Here is a 13,344-nt window from a genome sequence, read left to right on the forward strand (position 1 = left end):
CAGTGAAATAGCAAACAGAGAACTTTTTAGGCCTTTAGGCTTTTAATCATTTTTGATAACGTTAGAATCCCAAGCAGAAGTGTAACTGGAAGTCCGCTTTACTGCGGAAGGCAGAATTATGAAATGTAAATAAATAAATAAAGTAACTTTAGAATCTTCAATTTTCAATGATTTAAAAATCTCTGATTTTTAATAATTTTAGGATCTTTAAGAGAAGATTAATCTTAATAATTTTGGAATCTCTGGACAATTTTCATAATTTTATTGATCGATTAAAATGATTTTTGATTCCAAAAATTACAGTTTCGCGTGAAATTTATTTTTATCAATATCCATAGTTTTTAACAACAAAACACGAGATTCAGTATAAAATAATTTTTGTACCATCGCGCCGGTGTGAAATTTTAAGCATGGACACTGTGTACCTGGAAAATAAGTCGAATACAGAACGTAAAAACGCGTAAAATAGGTTTGAAGTAGAGAAAATGAGGTTTGTAGAATTGTAAAGTGCTGTACCGAGCAGGATTTTTTATTCAAACAAAGTACTTTGTGGTCGAAAGTTTTACGGATTCTAAAGCGATGAGAGCAACAGGTCCCCTACTAAATGTTTCATATTTTTAACTAATTGTTAAGAATTTCAAACGGATGAGATAACCTCGTTAAAGACCGTAGAGAATTTTAAAGTTTGTCGTTTTGTATATAAAATCTGATTATAGACGGTCTCTACTGATACCATCTTTCGGTTTAAATCTTCTTCTTTGCAAATCAATTAAAAATTCTTTCAAATAAAAACTATTTATACTTATGTAAATTATTATGAATTTATAAATATATTTAAATTTGTTGTGGTCAGACACGAAGGCCTAATGTAAAATAAACTGCCTTGCATAACTTACGTGTAATAACAGCTGGACAAATCTTTAATTCTGTGGTTGACGAGGAAAAAAACAAAAAATGTTTATCACGGAAAACGTATAAATATAAACTCGTTGATTCGATAAACGCAACAACGATGAGCCTTTGCGTCATCCTTATGCCAATACTATTGATCGAACTGAAAGAAGCTTTCAACACGTTGAATGCTAGCTTTACAGGGATTACCCGTGGCGCCATAATGAATTTTTTATTATGCGATAAATGTAACGGTGAAATATTATAGGTCTATATTTCATGTATAAATAAATTTATTTTTATATGTTTTATACTGTATTAATTTCGTCACGCCGTTGTAGTAACGATGGTGATAATGAACAATCGACATTTGTTCAAATTTTTTGATTTTATTTTCACCAATCTTGGCACTCCGGTTACCGGTGACCTCCATGGCGGCACCGTCAAGTTGAGTATCGGTGACCGATGACCTCCGTGGCATGTGACATGCTAAAATGAACGCGGTTCCGATCAGTCCTTGAAAAACTGCGTGATTCTCGTTTACAATAACATCATGACAGAAAAGTAATTTCAGATATAAAATATCTCAAGTTTTACAGTTTAGGTGTTAGATGCTGTGAAAAATTGAAATAGAATAAAATTGTCTAAAATATAATAACATAAGTCCAAACGAAACGTTTATGAGTCATTCGATGACGTTAACTAAGCATTACATGCTATTTCCAATGAAATTAAGACAAAGTACTGTATAATTAATTTTATCGTAAATTATGTATCCCATGAAACAATGGAACGAACTGTGAAACGCGAAAACTGGAAAATTTCAATCTTCTCCTTCCATCGTTTTTGAAAGCAGGAAAATCGTAATTCAGAATGGAAACATTGTAAACACGATATTATGTTCATAGAATTATCAATTCGAGTAGGTACATGATTTATTGTAACGTAAAACCGGACACTAACGATGATCGAGCATAATTCCCTTTCGCATAATTACTCGAGTTCTCTAATAAACGTTCGCTAAATCAACCAAGGTTGCTCGTTCGATTGAAACGAAAAACCATTCGAATAAATAGTCTGAACGTTTAAAAAGCGGATCGAGAGGCAAGTTATATCAAGGTTTCCACGAAAAGAACCTACAAACGTCGCTAATAATCGCTGAGAACGAATCACCAACCAAAGCTAACGCGTTTGCCGATCGTGTTACGATAATGACGCGCTACGTCAAACCATTTCGATCTTAGATTTAAGCGAAGTTTTTTCTTCCTCATCTTATATTCATCTATCGGTATATTGATTCTGGATAATGGAAAAAGTCACGGAACTGCGACCAATAGAAACTTGTTAACACGTTGCGAGAATTCTTTTTGTTCTTTCGTCCTATTAGAAGTGGATCAGCGAGTATTGATCGATGAAATAAAGTAATAGATGCAGATGGAGTTTCACTGAAAGATCGTATAACACTGTCGTCTAGTTAATACTTCCATGGACCCAGTTTCGATGGATATACTTTGACGTAAAACGCGACTCATTACTTCCATCGAACCACGTTTACCGTATCGTGCAACTATTTCCCTGGAACTGTTCCATTTATCGCCGGTACTCGTTAAGGAAACACTTCCTGTCCTTGGCTAACCCGGTCGTAGAATGCCTCCTGAATGCTCCGTGATATTTTCAGAAATTCTGGGGAATTTGAGGTCACTTGTAATCGTTGTTCGTGACGTTCATGTTGTTGACAATTTTTTAATCCGTGAAATTCCTGTTTTAACCATTTTAAAAGATTCAATTTATTTTACCTAGTTGGTCACCGATAACCACCGTGGCAACTAACATGTTAACGGCGTGGAAAATTAAATTAAAGCAGAATCGTGAAAACACTGTAAATTCCCACCGATAAAAATTCAAAAATAAATGTACCAAACAAATATCGGTCTTTTAAAATCAACGTCTAAAATACATGTACAAATCTCAAAAAGTAGTTTCCACGATTTTCTCCAGGAACTAATAGAAACAGCATCACTACTTCCCTTCCAAAATCCAATCGATTCGAAACTCGTCAACTTTCAAAATCCACCTTAGATTCCCTTGGAAAACAAAAGCAAAAAAAAAATCATTTGTTTGAAGCAATTCAGCAAGATTAGCCCGCGAAGGGAAACTGAAGATAAAGTGTTTCTCCCTAGTGGGAAGTGTGACGACGGGCCTCCGGCCGCGTTAACGATGACACGTTCACATTTCCGGCACGCAACGTTTGCCTCTCACCTGATTACAACACTTCATCGTTCATCTTTGTTGATGTCTCCAGAAAAAGTTTTAATCGATTAATATTATTGTTATTATTGTTGTTATTATTATTATTGTTGTTATTATTATTATTATTGTTATTATTATTGTTGTTGTTATTATTGTTGTTGTTGTTATTATTGTTGTTGTTGTTGTTATTATTATTGTTGTTGTTATTATTATTATTATTGTTGTCGTTGTTGTTGTCGTTGTTATTATTATTATTGTTGTCGTTGTTGTTGTCGTTGTTATTATTATTATCGTTGTTGTCGTTGTTGTCGTTGTTGCCGTTGTTGCCGTTGTTGTCGTTGTTACTAGTATTGATATAATTTTGTAACGTCTCATGGAGAATCTTTTCGAGTGCCATGAAACATTACAGACGATGCACAGGACCCGAGCCTAAGATTTGTAGCCTTGATAACCGGCCTCATGAATTATTGATGAGACATTTGAATTCATTTGAATGGCACGGCACGAAATCGCGAAGAAATCTCCGAGTATCGACGAGAGGATATCATCGCCTGACCTATCGTCATCCTCGTGCGATTCGTGAACCTGCATCTCATTTTTCTCTGCTTCTTTATGCCAGTTAATGCCACTAAAACTGCCGCGTGATCGATTCTCTGCTAATTTTGGGGAAGAGTTTGCTTTTTCTTTGACTTTGGTCTTCGCTGAACTTGTTAGCGAATCTGTTTCGCTTTTAGTGGGCGTAAGAAATAATTTAAGTATGGAATTATTTGAATAATCCTTCAGTTGGGTATTATTTTAATAATTCTTCAGATAAGATTATTTTAATGGTTTTTTCAAGGGTTGGAATAATTTCAATAGTTTCGCAAAAGACATTTTTCTATTTTAAGATCGTTGAACGTTATATAGAATATTTTATACGATCGCTGGCGATTCCTGAACTTGCACGCTATTTCCTTCTTCTTCTTCTTTCTCTCGCGGGTTACATCATTGGAACTTTCGTGAGATCGATTCCTCGCTATATGTTGACTCGTGTGTAACTTTTTCTTTATTCTTTCTAAACTTCGTTATTGAATCTTTTCCTGTCTTAATGAATATAAGAAGGAAGTTAAGTAATGTCAATAGAATTCTTGTATGAGAGATACCAATACATCCTGTTATTAGACTTTCATTATTTAGAAGAATGAAAAAAGAAAAAAATAATGTTAACTCAGAATGAAGATATATCGATGTCTCAAGTCGTGTCATGTGCGATGATTGGAGAAATGAACAAATGTTATATAAATTACTTGAGCTAAGGAGGGCTGTATAATTCCAAAGATATTAAATTAATTAAATTAAAGATATTTTCCTCAAACCGCCCTGCAATTATTATTTCACCTAAAAGCTAATTAAATTATACACGGTAGTTATTACTAATACACGCGATCGCTCATGGTAATTATATCTTTCAAGTTACGACGAGATAAAAAATTGCTTCAACCTGATAGACTCTATTTAACCAATCGCAAGTTGATTAAAATATTTCCGCCAGGACTTGTTTACAATATCGATTGCAATAATTCCACTCCTCCTGTTCCACGTGCGCGATCGTTTTCTTTACGGCGTACCTGGAAAAAATCGTCGATACTACAAATAACTGATTTGTTTCCTCTTTCGTGTAATATCAATCCACGAGCCAGCTGAGCGTGTCCAACTCGATATTTCCAAGGATACCTGGATGAAAACGCATAGCAGTAGGGAATAAATGGAATTACAGTTATCGAAAATCGTAGAAAACAAGCCCGAAGAGCTATCTGACGTCCATCGGTGGAATCCACCGAGGAACGGTCGACAAACTTCGGAAATGTGGTCAGTCGAAGCTTGCTTGATCAACAATAAGGGACAGGGCATGTCCTGAAAATTGATCATGGACGAAGGGGAAATAATTAATGTACAATATATCCAGTCCATATACAATGTATTAAAATTACATACGTCATGATTAACGTCTAACTGTTAAAAATGTGATGGCAATATGGGGGAATATTTTTCGTAATTGACAGAAAAGCTTTAACCATTTAATCATCGTTTATATAGATTTCATAAAAAATTCAAATGTTCTATAATTAAGTAAATAAATTGCGATTAATACACGTTTAACATGATATCAACGTACATTTCGATCGAATAAAAGCAAATTTAATTTTACTAGCTAAAAATGTGCTTAAGGTAAAGTTAGTCCTACTAAAAGTTAGTCACAGATTAAGATCATCGAATTTTATTGCATTCTAAATCACCTTATTTTGACGATTCGATATGCGTACGAAGAAACATGAATATAAACATACATACAAAGAGACATATGCTTATGTGCATGCATGTATGTACGTGTAAGTACCGTACATGTATGCACGTGTACCGTTCAACGGTACAGTCACCTGTTTTTATGCCGCAGATACAAGTAATTAACACCGTATGAGTTGTTATTCGCCTTCAAGACAGATTAATTACAATGCAACTTGTTCAGAACAATTTGAAGCAGTTATAGAATGTTGACATTTCGACCACACATGCACGCTGCTGTACAAGGAATTGCTTCATACGCGAGGAATTGCACTGTCCTCCTCGCGCGCATGGCTTCTCCGAATCTCTTTCATCCACAATAAATTATTTCCTTTTACAAACAAACCATCCATTTTAAAATCGTATTTAGCGTCGATGAAATTTTAATTACTCGCCGTGAAAACGTCGCGATTGTTTTCGACACCCCTCTTTGCCGGGACAAGAAACGATACAATCAAGAATTCCTTCGTATACGGAAAAGAGGGTCATACGCGCACGCCATAGCTGTACATTTCTACGTCTTCCCTTTTTTACCGACGACTCACGTAATTGTTGCGTTCTAACGTTCTAAAATTGGACCAATCAACGATCCTTTAATTACTCGTCACGGAGACTTGGCAATTGTCTTCGACACGTGCCTTTGCCAGGACAAAAATTATTCCATCAGAAATTCCAGATTCTACGGATAAGAAGGACACGCGTAAGAACGTCGTTTCCGTCATCCTGGTAACTAATTACTGATTCTACCTTGTTCGTTAATTGCACGATTTCTCGAGATTCTCGAGAAAAAAAGAAGAAGAAAAAAAGGAACAAGAAGTAAAGGAAAACGATTCATACGCATACTATATAAAACTGATCGAATCATTTGAAAAATCCAAGCTGGTTCGAGAGGATTTTTTATCGAGAACGCCGGTGTAGTATCAACGTAGCGTCGCAGTAACGCAACGTTCAGCCATGCGACAGAAAAATGTATCACCATGAACACGAGCTTCTTTGCGTTTATCGACGAGATTCGTCTGACTGGCATTGAAGATGATCGATGCAACTCAATTACGGACCGAAGATACCTTCGCTTATTATTACTACTCTTGCTTGTTATTACTTCTTACTTCGTAGCAAACGTTTCCTGAATTTGTTTCGCAATTATCAAGTTACCATCGCAGTACGGTGTGCGATGCACAAAAATAGAAATAGTCGCTGTTCAATTTTGATCTCATTATGCCGATATGATATCGTCAGCGCGTAAGTAAGTAATATTATAATTGTAAACAATAATCGTCCGCGGAAGCAATAGAGGATTGGTAAAAAGGGAGGATTAGTAAAATCGTTAGAACATCAAAGTCTAATCACTTGAAAATTAGCTCGTTCACTGTACGTTCTTGTTTGTTAGCTCTTGTTAAATAACGTTTGTTACGACTTAAATATGAAGAATTTGAGCAAAGATACGTGCAATTTTAATTTCTAATTAGAAAATTTCTTCCCCCCTTCAAAGAGCAATTTGAAAAATATCGTTCAAACCACCTTACATTAATTTTGATCGTTCTGTGTCAAGAAGGTATCGTATCACAAAGTTACATGCTATGTAACTTTCGTTACAAACTGCTACATTCGATGTTCATTATTTTTTTAGTTGGATCTTTAGTTAAAATTAAAGTTACACGAAAAGTCTGTTCTTCGCCGAATGTCAGCGCAATATCTGAAGACGCGGAAGGGAAGATAAATAATTTCTGCATGACGCTCACGATAAAGTGGTAGGATTTATTTACTTAAGCAACACTTCTCACACTGATGTGTGGTGATAAACAAAAAAGCAAATATTCAAAATGTTTCGAGTCAGGGAGATACCAACAAAAATTTTATAAACAGGCTTTTACTCGACAGATCTCCTGATGTCAAGCTGCAGAGAGACTGCACGTTATATGCGTCTTTTATCTTCGTCGCGAGTGCTCGCCCAAATGCCGTACTGCGATGACATGGCGAATCTTTTTCTCGTTTAACATGTTCAAGTCGGGAGGATTTCTACGATTCCTGCTTTCCGCTCAGGAGAAAAAAGAAAAAGGTGGAAACAATTTTCTCGCTTGATTTTTATTTCACAAATATTAATTCGTTATTGTTGAGAAGTATTGAAAAAAAAGTAAATAAATGATGTTGAAACGTGTTAATTTGTCAGTACATATATATTTACTGCTGAAGTTTATTTGTTTTTATATCTTCATAAATATAATTGAAAAACAATATGACAAATTATTTACAAATGTCAATGATCGCGTGGGAAAAACAGAACGTTCGTGATAAAATTGACACCTGGTAGACCAAATGTATATTCTAGAATTATGGACATTTTTATGAATATGGAATATTTAGCAAAGCGCGAAGATAAATGTTTATCAATGGCAGATAACGCGAGAATAATCCGGGAATAATATGTTAAGAGAGAACACAATACAATTATTGTTCGAGTGGAGTATTTCATTTTATAGTTTCCAGAAGATTGATTTTCTCGGACAGGTGTTCGCGTTCGAATAAAAGATCCAGCAAATGGAGGTCGAAAATAGTATTTCTTACGCCATGGTGAAGGAATCGGTCAAATCAACTGATGGTATTATAATATATATCGTATCTACATTTCTAACGTGTTGCTAACGATGTTCTGGTGTTCTATCGTTCATATCTTTAATTCATGTTTATAACGCTATAAACACTGATCGTTTATATGATAATATCCTAGAAACTGAAACGGAATTATCTTTCTAAGAGACGTAGTTCCTTCCGTCGATTTTATTTATAAATTAGTAATACTGACTAATCTAACTAAAGATTATGGGAAATATTGCGATTGATTTAAGAACAATATAAGAGAATTGTAGTTTGTATAAGATAGGCCATGAAAAGCAACAGGAGATTATGAAACTTGTCTTTAAGGGAGGAAAGTTTCACTTTGTTAAAATGCCATTCTTCAAAGTATGATTTTACTCGACGAATGAAAGAATAATGGTAAATTAGATAATATAGATTTAGAATAATTGAATAAAAGCTGTGTGGCATTTTATATTCTCCAAATAAACGAGAACAGAATTATAAAATAGAAAGGAATAAAAAGAATAGAGAGTCGGATCCAGGAAAAGTACTACAAATAAAATTAGGGTAGAGAAGTATCAAAATTAATGCAAGAGTGTATTAAAATTTTATCAAAGTAGGATATATTTCCCCCAAAGGGAAGCAACATACCTCCGAGCGATTTGATTAAGAAGCCACTAACCAAAGTTCCCTCAACGAAAAGGTGGTGAACATCAAAGGAAAAGTTGGCAAAAACATGATGGCAGTTTCCGGCAAAGCACAATCTCGCAAGATCATTTTTTCGTCACGCACTAGCCCTTTCGTCGAACTCATTAGACTCCCTGTGGCCATGGAGCTAAATGGAAGGTCGAATTATAGAAAAAAAGGTCTCGGTTCCTTGTCGGAAATCGAAGAAAAATATACTGTAACTCGATCGAAAAAAAAGGAGTGTACTTGCTAGAAAATACAAGAGACATATTTAAAAGAAAATTGCAATTTTCAAATATTTTCCTTTATAAACTGTTGGTATTTTTTTACAGGATTGAAACGATCGATAGGGAAACTGTGTCAATTTGGTGCATAATTTATAAACGATAAAACGGAAGTATCAAGGATATATCGATTCAAGAACTCTGTCTCTTTCTATTATTTCTCTGACGTAGAGAGATGTCCTTAATTAAAATATTCCAAGTCAAACGATTCTGCGCATTGCTTCGTAAATGGACAATATTTATAATTTTTAACGTGCACGCTGCAATGACTTGAAAGGGGAGTTCTGAGCTCTGTTTGCTCTTAACGGTGTATTAATATTCGATTGAAATGAGAATCTAGAAACAAAGGGAGAGAATATTTTTATCGCAATAAATGTAACGATAAACGAAAGGACACGCGTGCATATGAGGGGAAAGAAAATGGATGAAAGCGTGCTTCGAAGAAACGATAAATCCCCTTGAAAACAAAGCCGATACGGATAAACTAAAAAGTTTTTTGAAAAATTCTATTAATGAAAAGGTCATAATGAATATATAAATATACATAAGTGGCAAGTGTATTCTCCAGTCAAATAATTATTAAAATTGTTAAAATTGTTAGAAATTGAAACAAAGTTCTTTAAAGCCATTATAATTACCAACTTACACGTAATTTATATTTAAAAAATTAAAACTTCCAATATAATTAACTTGTTTCGACCTTTTGCCTTACGTGATTTTTTTCTTTTTTCTAAAAACATTCCACGGTCGGCGCATCAAACATAAAAAGAAGATTAAAAAGGAAACACCAAACAGATTTCACGAAGGACGTAACCTAACATACAAACACTCACCACACTAAAGAAATAAATCAATCAAATTCGAAGATGGTATCCCACTGGTGGTAGCCATCCACATGCTATATTGTTATATCACTGAGCTATAATATTTTACCAAATGTCCTACTGGACAAATTGTAAGATGTAAATAAATAATAGAAAAAAAAAACATTCCGATTGTTCCATATTTAGATGATTGAACTATTTAACCATAAGCTATACACGCAATACTGTATAGTTACTAAACAGTATAACTAAAGTGTAATTAAAGGAAGCATAGCTAGCAAAATGGCGTTAAATGAAAGTGGCCGTTAAAAAGCAAAAGATACAGAGCGCGAGATAAGTAAAACAACCTAAGGTTTATTACACATCTCGAAATGGAAAAAGTCTGTTGAAAAAATTGTTTAATCAGCTAGTTAAGTAAGAGTTAAGTGAGGAAGTTACTTAAGAAAATGATATACCTGTCAAGTAGGACCGAAGCGAAATTGAAGGACGATTAGATAACATTTAACCGTGTCTTTTCGTCGAACTCGTTCAAGATCGTTTACGCCGGTGAACTTGAACTTAAATGTGTATTCGTAAAAAGCGAATGAAACCAGGCAGCCAGGATGGCCTTGCTTGCGGTCGTTTCATCCATTCATGGGAGTCACTTCTCTCGTCTTTATATAAAGAAACGATCGTACAAATTGCTTTTCGGCTTTTACCTTGATATACAGTTAACCGTCTCGCATCTAAACCTTCGAGATTGCACGTTTCTTCGCTTCATCCTGGAGAACACGACGTTGAAATAATTCTATGAAAATTTGTCAATATTTTTCGAGTCAAGGAAATCGCTAATATCTTGAAATTTAACAATTCAGAAAGACGAACAAAGAGAAGAAAATTATAAAGTTATTTCGAAAGAGGGAAAGTTACCATTTTTCTATTAATTTACAATTTCTCTCAAGTCACAGTTTTTAGCGTGAGCTCGCGAACCAAAGAGAAATTGTAAATTATCGATTTACGAAAGTCAAGATATTTTATATTTCCCAAATAAGCAAACTCGATATCGTAAAATACTACGAACAAGGAAGATTGAAAAGAATGGAAAGATGTCGTAGAACCGATCGAATAATACTACGTGTAAATGAAGAACGAATGACCAGAAAACAGGAGAAAATATAGAAGCGGCGGGAGAAATCAGATGGATACGAAACTCGAAGGAAGAAGGACACGCTGAGAAGCAAATATTACGCGCAGCTGTAAGAGCTGACACATATTATGCAAGCCAATCGGAATATCTGTTTCGTAGTGACGGTCATGTCTGTTTCAAAAGCGGACAATTCGATAACGACCAGCATAAACATTATCTCTAACATTAACGACAGATTACGAAACCGCAACATAGGAACTGAACGGTGTCCCTCGTATATTTCCTTCTTTTCTGGCCATTCTAAAGGCTGCTACAGCTTCCAGTTTACTAATATGGTATTCTTCTGCTTACGTCTATGCGTTTCTTTAAATATAGAAATCGAGCCTATCATCGTGTAGAGAAGGACATCAGGAAGTAGAACGAATGATCTATCGCGCTGATAATCACCGTCATCGTTACATTTTTGCTTGCTGTCTTTCTTTCTGATTTTTATTTTATTAGCAATCATGCGTAATACCACGATTTGCGTCACAAGAGAAGGGCGAATGACGCGATACAGAAATTTCTCAACCGATAAGCAAAGTAATTGCATTGTGCTTGATTTCCTGCAGATAATCCGAGATCTTGTTTGAAATTGGAACTCCAGACAATTTTAATACCGTTCTTTTATTCGTGCTTCGGGATAATATTAACGCTGTATCGTTTGATCTTCTCCGATGCATTCTACTTCTCATTGATCTTTTAATTCTTCTGATTTTACACGTCGTTCGTTTTTAATTTCTCCAACATTGTTCTCTCGTTAATCTTCAAGCATGAAATTACCCTTTTTTAAATAGATGTCTGTATAGTCTCATCCTCTTCGTTGATGCTGCATCTATTAATTCTTCGTTAGTTGGTCATATTATTCGTATAACTATATAGTTAGTTATTCGCGTTTAACTTTCTCAACATTGTTCTTTCGGCCATGTTCATAGCCACTAATTTCTCTATTTTTAGGCGTTAACCGGTTGAAATTTTGTTTTTTTCAAATTACAGTCAATTCTATTTACGCGCTGTTTCAAATTACTCCAGAAATAACATTTCAGTTCTTATAGTTGACTTATCTAAAATTCCTTAATTGCCGAGAAATGTAACGGAAGAGGTCTTACGTATTTTCGTTGGGTTATTCCAAGGCGTAACAAAAAATTGGAATTTTAAGTAGAAAACATTATCCATACCATTTATCCGTTTATAGAAGAGTGTAAATGGCAGGTAATAACATTATTTTCCTCTAAAGTCAACTGGGAAAGAATGGTCGCTACTTAGGCTATAATTTATTAATAACATACTTTACGCTTACATACGTAAAGCAAATATCTTATTTTTCCTAGAAAGTTCAATTTTCCTTGTCATTAGCCAGAACTCTCTTGTAGTTTACACATGTTTATGTATGTAGTTTATACATGTGTGTTTATTTCTTTGCATGATGTCTGCATTAAGATTCTGATCTATGGAAACATCTATCCACGGAAGATTACCGAATGATGTCCATGTTTCGAAAATTTGTCGCAGATTTTTACACGTGAGTAATGTTTTATGAAATTAAATAATTTTAAATAATTTTTTTTAGTAAGCTTTATCTAGAATGTATTATTATCTACAAAAAAAAAACAAATCAAGGAATTTGTCAGGATATCGTTTATATTAGGACTTTTTAATAATCTGTAACAAAAATTGGTCGGCGATATTATCGTGCGATATTATAGCGTGTCGCGTAACACGACGACGAAAAGAAGGATTTATGTTCAGAAATAACGGAAATGCGATAAAAAAAGAGATGAAGTATTTCGAAAATGTAAAGAGACTGCAATTTTTGTAGACATAAAAGATAGATAAATAACAGTGTTGCCTGAAGACATAAAGAAAATGGATAGATAATGATGTTGCCAGAAAAATCGCTGAAAACTGAACATACCTAAAACTGACAATGAGTAAGTTCTGTGTGTTCAAGTTGAAACATCGAATTATTGAGAACACCTTTAATTTATACACGAACGAATGTTAATTTAATGTTACTTTTTAAACCTAAAGTCAAGTCGATTCTGCTTTTCCAATAAAATTATGTCTCATATCACGCAATGAGAAAGCATAGCTTCATAGCTATCGGTAATTCGTGGTAATTGTAAAAAATTAATCTGAGAGTTCTAAATATTTAAATAATTTTATAATTGATATGTAAAATGATAGCTATTTCCTTTTAAAATTCTGATTCAACTAATAGTCAAAATTTCATTTTTCGTATTTACCGTGTTGATTATCGAACCCTCGACGCTATATGGTTGCTCTCATAAAACGTTAACACCTAAATTCGCTAACTCAGATGTCAAATAAAACGATTCGCTTT

At 34.3% G+C, this 13,344-nt stretch overlaps 1 protein-coding gene across 6 annotated transcripts in view; it reads right to left on the reverse strand.

Annotated features, from left to right (window-relative positions):
- The window catches only part of LOC117162987 (uncharacterized), a 52,484-nt gene that overhangs the window by 31,662 nt on the left and 7,478 nt on the right, over positions 1-13,344 (reverse strand). The window lies entirely within an intron of this gene.

This window comes from Bombus vancouverensis, chromosome 8 (genome assembly GCF_051014615.1).
Source record: "Bombus vancouverensis nearcticus chromosome 8, iyBomVanc1_principal, whole genome shotgun sequence".
Classification (NCBI taxonomy): domain Eukaryota; kingdom Metazoa; phylum Arthropoda; class Insecta; order Hymenoptera; family Apidae; genus Bombus; species Bombus vancouverensis.